Source organism: Myotis yumanensis, unplaced genomic scaffold (genome assembly GCF_028538775.1).
Source record: "Myotis yumanensis isolate MYYU_CA2020_CCGP unplaced genomic scaffold, mMyoYum1.0.hap1 SCAF_16, whole genome shotgun sequence".
Classification (NCBI taxonomy): Eukaryota; Metazoa; Chordata; class Mammalia; order Chiroptera; family Vespertilionidae; genus Myotis; species Myotis yumanensis.
Genome location: NW_027223767.1, coordinates 3352587 through 3368330, shown reverse-complemented (window position 1 = coordinate 3368330; position 15744 = coordinate 3352587). Strand labels below are relative to the sequence as shown.

The 15744-nt window shown below is 48.3% G+C and overlaps 1 pseudogene; it reads left to right on the top strand.

The window, feature by feature from the left end:
* Positions 1–6429: 6429 nt before the first annotated feature.
* Positions 6430–8111, top strand: LOC138994558 (UPF0711 protein C18orf21 homolog pseudogene; annotated as a pseudogene).
* Positions 8112–15744: the final 7633 nt, after the last annotated feature.

Here is a 15744-nt window from a genome sequence, read left to right as displayed (position 1 = left end):
ACCCCCACACCCACCCCCCCACAGCCACCCCCCCACACCCAGGAAGGGCGCCGATACCCTCCTCCTGCACCCTTCCCGGCACTCCTGCGGGTAGTAGTGCTGCCAATTCTGCTTCCAGAGCTTGGCTTCTCTCCACCCCGAAGTCAGGCCCAAGTGGATCCCTCCTCGCAGCCTACTCCCATCTCCTCTCCCTCTGCTCTCCCTCTGTCTCCACTCACTGCCCCATCGATCTTCCCTAGTCCTCACCAACTCCGTCGTTCTAGGACACCCTGGCTGTGCCATCCCCTCACCCAAAAGCCTTTGCTAGGAGTCACCAGACAAGGTAGTTAAGGCTATCAGGCAACCGGTAAAGATGCTTGCAAAATAATGTTAAGCAAAACACAAAACATGGAGGTAACTGCTAAAGGATGGAGGATTTCTTTTGGGGGGCGACAAAGATATTGTAAATGTGATGGTTGCACAGCTCTGTAATACACTAAAAAAAGTACTTAATTATACACTTCAAACAGGTGGACTGTATGGCACATGAATTATATCCCCGTGTGGCTGTAATAACAACACCCCTCAGCCTCCAGGCGGGAACAGTAATGTCTGTCTCTGTAACAAGGCAGCAGTCTCCAAAGCGATCGCAGTGGAGGTCCTGGCCGGTGAGATTATTATAGGGGACTGTTGTCTCCGTTTTCCGTGTGGCTTTTTACTTCTATAATAACAAAACTTGGTTTTATGTTAAAATATTGGAGAGCCCACAGATTGCACGCCGAGTTCTGACCTCACCTTCTCCCCTACCCATGTTCCCACAGCACTTGACACAAACTACTGTCACCACGTGTACGATAAACTGGAACTGCAGAGGGACCAAGGGACTTGCCCAAGCACTTCTTTGGAGCTGGTGGAGGGCGGAAGAGTTAGGGGGCTTCCTGGGGAGGGAGCCATGCTGGGCGAAGGTGGGGCAAGAGGCTTGGGCAGGCACAGCCATATGTGGGCGAGTAGAGAAGGGAAGACGGTCTGCAGGGAAGGCTTCAACCGCTAGGCTGGAGCGTTGAGTGGTTCTGCTGGAGGCGCAGGGCCCAGCCCAGGAAGGTCTCCGAGCAGGTGACGATGGACGCGAGCATTACCTGGCAGTGTGGCTGCAAGTTGGCAGAGGGAGAGGAGGCGGCAGGATGGAAGCCAGCGGGTTGTTGTGAGTGCTTCCCACATCCCCTGCACCTTCAGGCCCTGGGCTCAGCTCCACAATTTTCTGTGCCTGGAATTCCCGGTTCTCCTTACCAGAGCCCATCCTCCTTGAGGAAACAAAATAACCTGAGTAGAAAGTGTCCCCATTACAAACCTGTGCCCCTCTGCACCCCCCTGTGCAGCCCACTGAGTTCCCCGTGACTGGTGTCCACCCCTGGACAGCCATCAGCAGAGCCTCCCTCCTCTCCTCCTCTCCCCAGCCCAGCCCACACCTAGCACAGGGCTCTTTTAATCACACGACCTCCTCCCCTCTCCACCAAGTTTATGTGAAACAAATTGTTATCCTGACCTCATCAATCCCAAGTCTGGACCTCACACTGGGATTTAAACTGGACTCACAGAAGCCAGGGAGGTGGCAGGAGTGGGAACAGGCAGTTACTGCTGAGGGAACACAAGAAGAAAAGGTGGAGGCTGGAGGGAGTCATGAGCTTTAGGGTTACAAGCAGCTGGTCCCAGGTCTCGGGAACAGAGGACCAGATTCCTAACTCTGAGGTTGACCTTGGACAAGTTAATTAGCCGTGCGTAAGACAGAATAACAATACCAACTGTACAAGGGTCACTCTGAAAAGGGGCCAGGGAACCATCTACCATGTAACCTATGACAGTGATTGAGAGCATTTGGATGAATTAGGTTAGAGCCCTAGAAACCTGAGTGGTCTTTAACTGGTGAACGTGGAAGGGCACATTTTGTGGCCCTCTGGGACCCTCTGTGGACCCCTTGCAGATGGCTGGCACCCACCCTGTCATCTCCCACTCCTGCTCCATCTTGCCGCAGCTGCCAGAGCAGAATCCAGGTGGCATCCAGATGGCACCACAGCAATGCAGTGCTCAGAGATGTTGTCAAAGACCCAAGCCCTCTCGTCTTTGGCTCTGCTGTCTTTAGTCTTAAGCTTATTGCCTCATGGTCACAGGAAGGTTGCCACAGATGCAAGCATTACTTCCTCAACAACCACAGTGAACGCAGATGTGGGCTAGCTTCTCCCATCGTTTGTCATCATGTGTCCTGGATCACATGCTACTCTACACTGAATGTGAGCGCGGGGATGGAATTGTGCCTGGGTCAGACCAAACATGCCTGTCCCCAATATGTTGTCATCTAAATAATCTTGTGGTTCTGCAAACTAAACAGGAAGGGAGGACAATGCACATTATCTTTCACTGTCTGTGTGACTGTCAGAGGGAATTTTCAACTGATAATCTGTGTCCCAGGCCTCACTGGCTTGTACATAAAGATTGGTTCTTGGGGGATTAAAAATGGTGGCAGTGTAAGCGGATACTCTCCCAGGACCAAACTGAAAATACAACTAAAATACAGAAAAAACACCCTGAAAATTCCACTGAAGACTAGCTGAAGAGAACCCTGATAATCAAGTGCGGAAAGTGGAGACCGCATAGAGACTGGCAGGAGGGAGGAGATGCTAAAGGCTGGCTGGGCGCCCACAGACAGCAGCTGAAGGTTTAGAGCAGCGGTTCTCAACCTGTGGGCCGCGACCCCTTTGGGGGTCGAATGACCCTTTCACAGGGGTCGCCTAAGACCATCGGAAAACACATATATAATTACATATTGTTTTTGTGATTAATCACTATGCTTTAATTCTGTTCAATTTGTAACAGTGAAATTGGGGGTCACCACAACATGAGGAACTGTATAAAAGGGTCGCAGCATTAGGAAGGTTGAGAACCACTGGTTTAGAGGAATATTTCAGCTGTGTAGGGTTCCCGCTGAGAACTCTGAGGTCTAACCCCCAAGCTGGGCTCCGAAGCACAGAGCACCAGAACTGAGAAAGGTGTCCACAGAACATCTGGCTGTGAAAAGCAGCAGGGTTGCTGTCTGCCAGGGAAAGACAGCTGGAAATGTAGGCACCCTCTTAAAGGGTCAACACACAAAATTTCAAGTGCAGCCACTCACCTTGGATCCCAGCAGAGGGAGGGCAGAGTGGACTGGAGCTGTGTTAGGAGAGTCCAGGGTTGGGAGCTCTGGGGTTGGAGCCACCCATTTCCTGTCCTGAGTCATTTCCTCATGCTGGAGAGGACATCTTTCTCCTACCTCAGCTATCCAGGTGGTTTTGGCCTGGGGGAAAGGCAGTCACCACACCCTGTTGGAAGAGCTTTCACCCCACCCTGTAGTCTATAGCCTAAGGCCAATCAAGGCTAATTACAATTACACTGCAGGCAGAGGAAGATCTTTGGAGGCTTTGTCTTTGCCTGATCTCCTTCTGGGCCTGGGGCTTGAAAAGGCAGAGTCTGGTGCACATCTTGGTCCTTTCCAAAGGCACCTAGCCACAACAGAGGGAGCCACAAGCTGTGCATTGCCAATAGCTCCACACAGGGTACTCAGGGCCAATCAGAAACAGCGTCTGACATTGTCCTGCACTAGAGATTGGGAGTCATAGCAGATTTACCTAAAACACAGACACAAACTCAAACAGGCAGCAATAATGGAGAGGCAAAAAAACAACCCCCAAATGAACAAACAAGAGAACTCTCCTGAAGAAAGTTAAATGAAATGGAGATAATAAATTTATCTGATATAGAGTTCTGAATAATGATGATAAAGATGCTCGACAGCATGAAAAAAGATATAGTAACTATGAAAAAGACCAGTCGGAAATAAAGAATGACATAGCACAAATAAAGACCACATTGGAAGGAATACACAGCAAATTAGGGGAAGTTGAGGATCAGAACAGTGAATTAGAAGACAGGGTAGAAAAATGCACTCAATCAGAGAACCAGAAAGAAAAAACAATTAAAAACAGGACAGTTTAAGGGAGCTGTGGGACAACATGAAATGTAACAATATTCACATAATAGGTGTACCAGAAGGAGAAGAAAGTGAGCAAAGGCTAGAGAATGTGTTTGTAGAAATAACTGCAGGAAACTTCCCTAATCTGGTGAAGAAAAAAGTCATACAAGTTCAGGAGGCACAGAGAGTCCAAGCAAGAAGAACTCAAACAGACCCACACCCAGACACATCATAATTAAAATGTCAAAAGTTAAAGACAAAGAGAGAATCTTAAAGGCAGCAAGAGAAAAGCAATTTGTTACATACAAAAAGGCCTTCAGATGATTTCTCACCAGAAACTCTACAGGCCAGAAAGAAATGGCATGAAGTATTCAAGGTAATGAAACCAAGAATCTGAAACCAAGATTACTATATCCAGCAAGGCTATCATTCAAAATAGATCATTGGATTTAGTCTTGAGTAGCCTAAGGAAATCATCCACAGGTAGGGGGAGAGGTTTTCCAACAGGGTGGTGCAATTGCTTCTGACTGGAGGGTAATTGGTCTTCTCAGTTTCTTAATGGACCTCAGAACTTCACAGGGTGGGGCAAGGAGTTTTCCAGTAGGGTGAGGTAACTATCTCCCTGCCAGCCAAAAACTGCCTGGATAGCAAAAGTCTGAGAAAGATGTCCTCCACAGTGTGAGGGAGTGACTCAGCACAGGAAACCAGGGTGGCTGCCCTCTGAGCTCTAACCCCAGAGCCCCCAACCCTGGACTCTCCTCACACAGCTCCAGTCCACTCTGCCCTCCCTCTGCTGGAGTCCAAGGTGAATGCCTGCACATGAAATTTTGTGTGTTGACCCTTTAAGAGGGTGCCTGCATTTCCAACCATCTTTCCCTGGCAGATAGCAACCCTGCTGCTTTTCACAGCCAGGTGTTCTGTGGGCACCTTTCTCAGTTCTGGTGCTCTCTCCTAGGTGGTCCAGCTTGGGATTTAGACCTCAGAGTTCTCAATGGCACCCCCTGAGCTGAGATATCTCTCTGGAATTGCAGCTGCTGTCTGTGGGCGCCTGGTCAGCCCTTTCGCACCTCCTCCCTTCTACCAGTCTCTATGGTGTCTCCACTTTCCGCCCTTGGTTATCAGGGTTCTCTCCAACTAGCCTTCAGTTGAATTTTCAGGGTGGTTTTTCTGTATTTTAGTTGTAATTCCAGTTGGTCCTGGGAGGGTGTCTGTGTAGCATCCACTTACTCCACCTCCATTTTAAATCTCAATATAACTTCTTTATTTTTTAAATTGTTCTAACTTTGTCCTGACTCGCCATCTCATCAGGCAACAGAGATAACCTCAATTTGCCATTTTAGTGAAATGGCCAGATGAAGGGAAGCCCAGATGGCTGCCCCACAGCATCCCTGGATAACCCATTCCAATTCGACCAAGAAGACAGAAGAGATGTCTTCATTAAAGAGTGGAAAGAGCCTGGCCAGCGTGACTCAGTGGTTGGGCATCGACCTATGAACCTGGAGGTCACGGTTTGATTCCTGGTTGGGGCACATGCCCGGGTTGCAGGCTTGATCCCCAGTAGGGGGTGTTCAGGAGGCAGCCGATCAATGATTCTCTCTCATCATTGATGTTTCTATCTCACTCTCCCTCTTCCTTCCTCTCTGAAATCAATAAAAATATTTTTTTTTACAAAGAGTTTAAAGAAGCTATATTAGCTAGGTTTGCTTGAGGTTACTGAGAGATTTTTTTACACTTGGAGAACTTAATAATCAGTGATAGGCACTTGAAAACTAAGCAAATAAAAGAGGCAATTAGTAACACTAGGGGAAAAAAAGAGTTTAAGAAGAAAGAAAGTGCAGTACATGTCCCAGTGTAAATGCAGTCATAATGACAAGGCTGGGAAGTAGAGGTTCTTAGCTAAGTGATACTGCCTTGAGTGTGACAGAGGGCGGTGCCCCAAGCCCCCAATCGGCCCTACCCTGAGCGTGACTGAGGGTGGCATCGAAACCTCCCAATCGGCCCTGCTCTGTGCATGACGGGGCGGCGCCCCGACTCCCCAATCGGCCCTGCTCTGAGCCTGACCAGGGGCTGCACTTAGGGATTGGGCTTGCCCTCTGCTACCCGGGAGCAGGCCTAAGCCAGCAGGTCGTTATCTCCCGAGGTGTCCCAGAGTGCGAGAGGGCACAGGCCGGGCTGGGGGACCCCCTTCCCCCCGCCCCCCGAGTGCACAAATTTTTGTGCACCGGGCCTCTAGTAATAAATATAAAAGGCATCATAAAAAGAATAGTTATAAATCTGTGTTGATGGGCACACAAGATATGATATGTATGACAATAATAGAAAAAAGGAAGGGGGAAGGGAGCTCTATAGAATCAAAGCTTTTATATAACATTGTATATTGTAAAAATCTAATAAAAGAATTGATGTGACCTTTTGTGACCAGGTCTTAACAGAGTGGGGACGGTAGGACAATGAGGCAGAAGCACTACCTTGAGGGGGAAATTGCAAGATAGCTGCCAGGGCCAGGCATGCTTCTCTTTTGGGCCTAAAGTTTGTCACATGATGCTGAAAGCACTTTTGAAGGAACAAGTCTTCACTGTTCCCAGTTGCTGGTTCCGGATAATTCTCAAATGTGCCTCCAACCCAAGCCCAAACTGACACCCAAAATATAAAAACTTCTTAATTGAGAAGCAACAAATTATACACTCAGTTTTAAAGAAGCAAAATAGTAGAAAAGTACAAAGACTCCAAAAGTGTATTATTGATTACTTATAAAACAGTCAGCAGAACAGTTCAGCATCATAGTAAAAGTGGAAGCACCCCATCAGCACGAAGAGCGATGCTGCCACTCCCGCGAGGACACTCAGCCTGCACACACCCGCGAGGAGGACTCCAGGTTCTGCAAACCTAAGTCACAGCATGTCTGTTCCAAAGGCAAGAGCCCAGCACTGCATTTCAGAACACCTACATCTGGACAAATCAACACATATGTGCTCTCAAGGAAATGTGAATAAAACCAAACACACTTCTCTCAACTGAAAATGTTATGTAATCAGAGTGAATCCCAAAAGAATTCAAAGGTGAACTTCAAAAATCTTCTTTGTAAAAGATGGACTATGAAAATAAAGAAAATGTTTAATGCAATTTCTGAAACTAAAAATAAAAGAATTGATATGAAATTAAAACTGTTCACTAGAATGTACAGTGGGGCCTTGACTTATGAGTTTAATTCGTTCCGAGACCGAGCTCGTTAACTCAAATTACTCTATCAGCCGAAACCGGTTTGGCTCAGTGGGTAGAGCGTCGGCCTGCGGACTGAAAGGTCCCAGGTTCGATTCTGGTCAAGGGCATGTACCTGGGTTGCGGGCACATCCCCAGTGGGAGCTGTGCAGGAGGCAGCTGATCGATGTCTCTCTCTCATCGATGTTTCTAACTCTCTATCTCTCTCCCTTTCTCTCTGTAAAAAATCAATAAAAAAATATATTTAAAAAAAAAAATTACTCTATCAACTCAATGCAAAAAATCGGCCAAGAGACAGCTGGTATCTCAAAAAACTCGTTAGTCGGGACACTCGTAAGTTAAGGCCTCACTGTATCTATTTAACAAAAAAAGAGGCATAATGGGGAATAGATGAACAGAAAAGGCATAAGACATATAGCAAACACATAGCAAAATGGTAGATGTAAATCCCACCTTATCTGAATACCACTAAAATGCAAATTAATTAAATATTCTCATTAAAAAGTAGATATTGGTAGAATATGTTTTAAAAAATTGATCCATGTTGCTTATGAGGAACATACTTTAGATTCAAAAACACAAATAGACTGAAAGTAAAAGGATGGAAAAAGTTATATTATGCAGAGTAACCAAAAGAGAACTGGAGTAGCTACACTAATCCCAGACAAAACAAACTTTAAGATACAATTGTTACTAGAGACAAGTAAGAATCTACACTAATAAAAGACAAACATGCAAATTGACCATACCTTCGCTATGCCTTAAGCCATGCCCACCAGCCAATCAGAGTGACTATATGAAAATTAACCCAAGCAAGATGGCGCCGGCAGCCATGGAGCTAGAGCAAGCAGGAGGCTTGGTTGCTCCAGTGATGGAGGAAGCCAAGCTTCCCGCCTGCCACGGCCTGCTCTGAGCTCCACTCGAGGCAACAAAGTTCCAATTATAGAAGATAAATAAACCCCAGATACCTGCTTTCAGCTGGCCATGGCCACGAAGCTGGAGCGAGCAGGAGGCTTGGGTTGCCCCTGGGGATGGAGGAAGCCAAGCTTCCTGCCCTGCCTTAGCCAGCTCTGAGCTCCACTCAAGGCTACAAAGTTTCAATTATAGAAGATAAATAAATCCCAGAATAAAAAAGAAAAAAAGGAGAGGCTGGGAGCTTCCGTCACCGGGGGGGCTTGGCCAGCCTGCAAACAGCCATCAGCCCCTCACCCAGGCTGGCCAGGCTTCCCAGCGGGACCCCCACCCTGATCCGGGACACTCTTCAGGGCAAACCAGCTGGGTCCCACCCGTGCACCAGGCCTCTATCCTATATAATAAAAGGGTAACATGCAAATTGACCCTAACAGCAGAATGACTGGGAATGACTGGTCACTATGACACACACTGACCACCAGGGGGCAGATGCTCAATGCAGGAGCTGTCCCCTGGTGGTCAATGAGCTCTCACAGAGGGAGCTCTGCTCAGCCACAAGCCAGGCTGATGGCTGCCAGCACAACGGTGGTGGCAGGAGCCTCTCCCGCCTCCTCAGCAGCACTAAGGATGTCTGACTGCAGCTTAGGCCTGCTCCCCGCTGGCAAGTGGACATTTCCTGAGGGCTGCCGGGCTGCCCAAGGGATGTCTGACTGCCAGCTTGGGCCTGATCCCTCAGGGAGCGGGCCTAAGCCAGCAGGTGGACATCCTTCGAGGGGTCTTAGACTGCAAGAGGGCATAGGCTGGGCTGAGGGACCCCCCAAGTGCACAAATTTTTGTGCACCGGACCTCTAGTGTTTTATAATGATAAAAGGGTCAATTCCTTATAAATATGCATGCACCTAGTAGTGGAGCCTCAGAATATATAAAGCAAAAACTGTCAGAATTGAAGGGAGAAGTAGACAAGTTAACAGTAATAGTTGAAGATGCCCATATTTCATTTTTGATAATGGATACAAGAACTAGACAGAAGGTCATGGAAACAGAAGACTTGAACAACATTATAAACCAATTAAACCTAAAGGACATCTCCACAGAACACTCCACCCAACAACAGCAGAATACACATTTGCTCAATGCACATGGACATTCTCCAAAACAGATCCTATAGCAGGCCATAAAACAAGATTCAATGAACTTAAAATTATTGAAATCATACAAAGTATGTAGTTCAACCAAAATGAAATAAAATTAGAAATCAATAACAAGTGAATATTTGGGAAATTTACAAATATTTTTCCTTTTTTTTTAAAAAAAAAGAATAGTTTATTGATTTTTAGAGAGAGAGGAAAGAAGGCAGAGGGAGAGAGAGAAACATCGATGTGAGAGCACAACCTCTATCAGCTGCCTCTTGCATGCCCTCCACCCGGATCAAGCCAGCAACCCGGTCATGTACCCTTGACCCAGAATGGAACCAGCCACCTGCTGGAGCATGGGAGGACACCCAATCAACTGAGCCACACGGCCAGGGCTACAAATATTTTGAAATGAAATGATACACATAAGTAATCAAAGAGTTAAAGAAGAAATCATAAAGGAAATAAGAAAATATTTTTATATGTTTTGAGAAAACAAAACTACAACATACCAAAATATATGGGACACAGTGAAAGCAATGCTTAGAGGAAATTTATAGTTGTAAATACCAAAATTTAAAAGGATGAAAGGGATCAAATCAGTAACCAAAACTCTTACCTCAAGAAACAGGGGAAAAGAGGAGAAACTACATCTAATGTAGGCAAAAGGAAGGAAAGAACAAAGACTAGAATGGAAAACAAATGGAATAAGAAATGGAAAAACAGAAAAAAAATAATCAAAACCAAAATTTGTTTCTTGGAAAAGATCAATAAAATCAACAAACCTTTACCTGGACTCATCAAAAGGAGAGGGAAAGAGATGGTGATTTACTAAAATCAGGAATGAAAAAGAGACATTACAAAAATAAAAAGGAGTATCCAGAAATACTACGAGCAATTGTGTGCCAACAAATAAAATAACCTACATGAAATGGACAAAATCCTTGGAAAAAAAAGTAAATTACCAAAACTAACTCAAGGAAAAATATGAATAAATCTATAACTAGTCCAGCTATTGAGTTAGTAATCAAAACATTTTCAAAGAACACATTTTATAAAGAATGAATACACACTCTTCTTGTGAAGGGGTTTCACGGAAAGGAGAGAGAATATGTCCTACGAAATTCTATCAGGCCAGTACTATCCCAATACCACAACCAGAGAAAGATATAATAAGAAAACTACAGAACAATACTCCTTATGAATATAAATGCAGAAATTCTCAGCCCACAACTGAAACCAGTAACGTGTAACAAAGATTATACACCATGACCAAGTGGGATCTGAGGAATGCAGGGTTAGTTTAAAATACAAAATCAATTTATGTAATACAACTTGTTAATCGAATAAAGAACAAAAAGCATGTGATCATACCAATAGACACAAAGCATTTTAATAAAAACCTAACACCCTTCACGATAAAAAAATTAACGAAATAAAAATGAAAGGAAACCTTTTCTTTTTTTAAAAAACAACAACATTTTTATTGATTTCAGAGAGGAAGGGAGAGGAAGAGAGAGATAGAAACATCAATGATGAGAGAGAATCATTGATTGGCTGCCTCCTGCATGCCCCCTACTGGGGATCAAGCCCACAACCCGAGCATGTGCTCTTGACCAGATTCAAACCTGGGACCTTTCAGTCCGCAGGCTGACGCTATATCCACTGAGCCAATCTGGCCAGGGCTGAAAGAAAACTTTTTCAATCTTCAGAAGCCATCTATGAAAAACTAACAGCTAATAATATACTTAATGGTGAAAGACTAAAAGCTTTCTAAGATCAGAAACCGGACAAGGGTGTTTGCTTTTGCAATTTCTATTCAACACTGTACTAGCGTTTATAGTCAGGACAATGAAGCAAAGAGAAAAATAAAAAAGAATTCAGAGGCATCCAGATTGGAAAGGAAAAAGTGAAACAGTCATTATTTGCAAATGCCATTATCTTGTACATAGAAAAGTCTAAGGCAGTGATGGCAAACCTCTGACACGCGAACTCATTTTTTTGGTTGATTTTTCTTTGTTAAATGGCATTTAAATATCCTATCTAATAATAGACAAACATGGTAATTAACTGTACCTCCGACACGCTTCCCATTGGCTAATCAGGGCGATATGCAAATTAACTGCTAACCAAGATGGTGGCCGGCAGCCAGGCAGCTGAAGCGAACAGGAGGCTTGCTTGCTCCAGTGATGGAGGAAGCCAAGGTTCCCCGCCTGCCGCTGCCGGCCTCTGAGCTGCAGTCTAAGCAACTATGTTGCAATTATAGAAGCTAAACAATCCCCAGAAACCTGCTTTCAGCCAGCCGGGCCTCAGAGCTGGAGTTGCAACAGTGTTTCAATTATAGAAGCTAAACAAAGCCCAGATACCTGCTTTCAGCAGCCGAGGTCTCAGAGCTGGAGCCGAGCCTCAGAGCTAAAGCCGGCTTTCAGCTCCAGTGACAGCCATAGAAGGTAAATAAATCCCAGAATAAAAGAAAAAAGAAAAAAAGGAGAGGTTGGGAGCTTCAGTCACCTGCCAGCCTGAAAACAGCCCTCAGCCCCTCACCCAGACTGGCCAGGCACCCCAGTGGGGACCCCCACCCTGAAGGGGGTGTGACCAGCTGCAAACAGCCATCATCCCCTCATCCAGGCTGGCCAGGCACCCAAGCGGGACCCCCACCCTGATCCAGGACACCATTCAGGGCAAACCAGCAGGCCCCCACCTGTGCACCAGGCCTCTATCCTATATAGTAAAAGGGTAATATGCCTCCCAGCACCGGGATCAGCGGAGCCACGAGGCCTCCTGGCCCCTAGAGCAGCGTGACAGGAGGCAGCGCCCAAACCCCCTGATTGCCTTGCAGCTCTGTGTGTGACAGCGGGCGGGGCCACAACCTCCCTATCCACCTGCTCTGTTCGTGACAGGGCAAGGCGCCCCAACCCCCTGACCGGCCCTGCTCTGTAGGTGACAGGAGGCAGTGCCCCAACTCCCCTACCGGCCCTACTCTGTGCGTGACAGGGGGGAGCTCTCCAACCCCCTGATTGGCCCTGCTCTGTGTGTGACAGGGGGTGGTGCCGCAACCTCCCCATCTACCCTGCCTTGAGTGTGACAGGGGGAGGCGCCCCAACCCCCCAATCGGTCCTACCCTGAGCGTGACTGGGAGTGGCATCGCAACCTCCCAATCCGCCCTGCTCTGTGCATGACAGGGGGCGGCGCCCCAACTCCCCAATCGGCCCTGCTCTGAGCCCGACCAGGGGCTGCACCTAGGGATTGGGCCTGCCCTCTGCCACCCGGGAGCGGGCCTAAGCCAGCAGGTCGTTATCTCCCGAGGGGTCCCAGACTGTGAGAGGGCACAAGTGGGGCTGAAGGACAGGCCCCCCCCGCCCCCCGCCAGTGTACAAATTTTTGTGCACCGGGCCTCTAGTATAAAATAAATATCAAAAATATAAGTCTTTCTTTTACTATGGTTGCAAATATCAAAAATTTCTATATGTGACACGGCACCAGAGTTAAGTTAGGGTTTTTCAAAATGCTGACACGTCGAGCTCAAAAGCCTAAGGGATGCACACAAAACAAAACAACAACCAAACAAAAGCCTGTTAGGACGAATAAATGAGTTCATCAAAGCTTCAGGATATAAGATCAATATCTTATGCAAAATGTAATATCAATTGCATGTAAAAATAATTTTGTTTTAAATTTGTATTTATTGATTTGAGAGAGAGGAAGGGAGTGAGAGAGAGAGAAAGAGAGAGAGAGAGAGAGAGAGAGAGAGAGAGAGAGATCCATCTGTTGTTCTACTTAGTTTTTACATTCAGTGTTTGATTCATGGATGTGCCCTGACCTCAAGGGGCTGAACCCACAGCCTTGGCATAGCAGGACTATGCCCTAACCAACTGACCTACCTGGCAAGGGCTTTAAGATAATTTATTTTTCAATGACAGTTGATGTACAATATTGGTCTCATGTATATATCCCAGTGATTAGACACTTATATAACTTACAACATGATCACCTTAATAAAATGTAATACCCATCTAACACCATACATAGTTATTAAAATACTAGAGGCCCAGTGTACGAATTTGTGGACATTGAAAGGAACTGTGGGCTGCGAGGCTGAGGTAGGCACAGGGGCGGGTCTCAACCCGTCCTCTGCAACCCCGCGCAGCCCTTCTCGATGTGGCCCCTGGTCCTTTGTCTGACAGCAGCCCCGTTCCCACTGCCGCCACTCCCACGCACTGATGGTGCTGGTCCCGCTCGCACCCGCTGATGGCATGGAGCTATTGGGGCCAGCGCCAGCAGTGGGTGTGAGTGGCGGCTGCTGCTCCGATTGTCCCTCAGAAGCAGGGGGAGGTGAAGAAACCTTCAGGGGTGATCAGGGCCAGCAGCTGCTGCTCGCACCCGCTGATGGAGCCAAGTGATCAGGACCAGCGCCAGGCACCGGCAGTGGGTGCAAGTGGCAGCTCTGGCGCTGGCTGCCGGTGCAAGTGGGGCCAGCACTGGCAGTGGGTGCGAGCAGGGCTGGCAGCAGTTGCAAGTGCCGGGAGGGACCGGGGCAGGCAGGAGCAAAGAATTTTCAGTAACCACCAGAGGCTCACCCCAATGACAGCGACCAGTGCCCCACCTTGGTCTGGTGCCCCCACTCACCTGCTCCAACATCCCACCGCGGCCAATGACCACCATGTTCCACACACGCCCTCTGGTGGTCAGTGCACATCATAGTGACTGATTGTTCGGTTGTTTGGTTGTTCCGGTTGTTCCACCATTTGGTCTATTTGCATATTAACCTTTTATTATATAGGATTATTGACTGTATCCCCTATGTATATGTTACTTCCCCATGACTATTCAGTAAGTACCAATTTGTACTTCTTAATTCCTTTACATTTTTCACCCATTCCCCAAACCCCCCCTCCCATCTGGCAACTGTCAAAATGTTCTCCATCTGTGAGTCAGTTTCTGTTCTGCTTGTTCCTTTTTTTTTTTTTTTTTTTTTTTTTTTTTTTATAATAATTTTTATTTCTTAAAGTATTGCAAAGAGTGTTACATATGTCTCCTTTTTCCCCCCCATGACATTCCCTCGGCCCCTACCCCCCGCCCCCCCCCGTCCCGTGTCTTGTGTCCATTGGTTAATCTTATATGCATGCATATAGGTCCTTCAGTTGGTCTCTTAATCCCCCCCGCAACCCTCCCCAGGCTCCCCATTGTAGTTTAACATTCTGTTCAATGTTGCTCTGCTTCTGTATCTACACCTGTTCATCAGTCCATACTGGTCCCCTTTATTTGTCCCAGCCTCACTGGAGCAGTCTCAACCTCACCAGGGCCGTCTGAGCCTCACCAGGGCCGTTTCAACCTCACCGGGGTCGTCCCTACCTCACGGGGGCCGTTTCAACCTCACCGGGGTTGTCCCTACCACGCCGGGGCCGTTTCGACCTGACTGGGGTCGTCCCTACCTCACGGGGGCTGTTTCAACCTGACCGGGGTTGTCCCTACCACGCCGGGGCCGTTTCGACCTGACTGGGGTCGTCCCTACCTCACGGGGGCTGTTTCAACCTCACCGGGGTCGACCCTACCTCACGGGGGCCGTTTCAACCTGACCGGGGTTGTCCCTACCACGCCGGGGCCGTTTCGACCTGACTGGGGTCGTCCCTACCTCACGGGGGCCGTTTCAACCTCACCGGGGTTGTCCCTACCACACCGGGGCTGTTTCAACCTGACTGGAGTTGTCCCTACCACACCGGGGCCGTTTCAACCTGACTGGGGTCGTCCCTACCTCACGGGGGCCGTTTCAACCTGACCGGGGTTGTCCCTACCACGCCGGGGCCGTTTCGACCTGACTGGGGTCGTCCCTACCTCGCGCGGGCTGTTTCAACCTCACTGGGGTCGTCCCTACCTCACGGGGGCCGTTTCAACCTGACTGGGGTTGTCCCTACCACGCCGGGGCCGTTTCGACCTGACTGGGGTCGTCCCTACCTCACGGGGGCCGTTTCAACCTCACCGGGGTCGTCCCTACCACGCCGGGGCCGTTTCGACCTGACTGGGGTTGTCCCTACCTCACGGGGGCTGTTTCAACCTCACCGGGGTCGTCCCTACCACACCGGGGCCGTTTCGACCTGACTGGGGTCGTCCCTACCTCACGGGGGCTGTTTCAACCTCACCGGGGTTGTCCCTACCACACTGGGGCTGTTACAACCTGACCGGGGTTGTCCCTACCACACCGGGGCCGTTTCAACCTGACCGGGGTTGTCCCTACCACGCCGGGGCCGTTTCGACCTGACTGGGGTCGTCCCTACCTCACGGGGGCTGTTTCAACCTCACCGGGGTCGTCCCTACCTCACGGGGGCCGTTTCAACCTGACTGGGGTTGTCCCTACCACGCCGGGGCCGTTTCGACCTGACTGGGGTCGTCCCTACCTCACGGGGGCTGTTTCAACCTCACCGGGGTCGTCCCTACCACACCGGGGCCGTTTCGACCTGACTGGGGTCGTCCCTACCTCACGGGGGCCGTTTCAACCTCACCGGG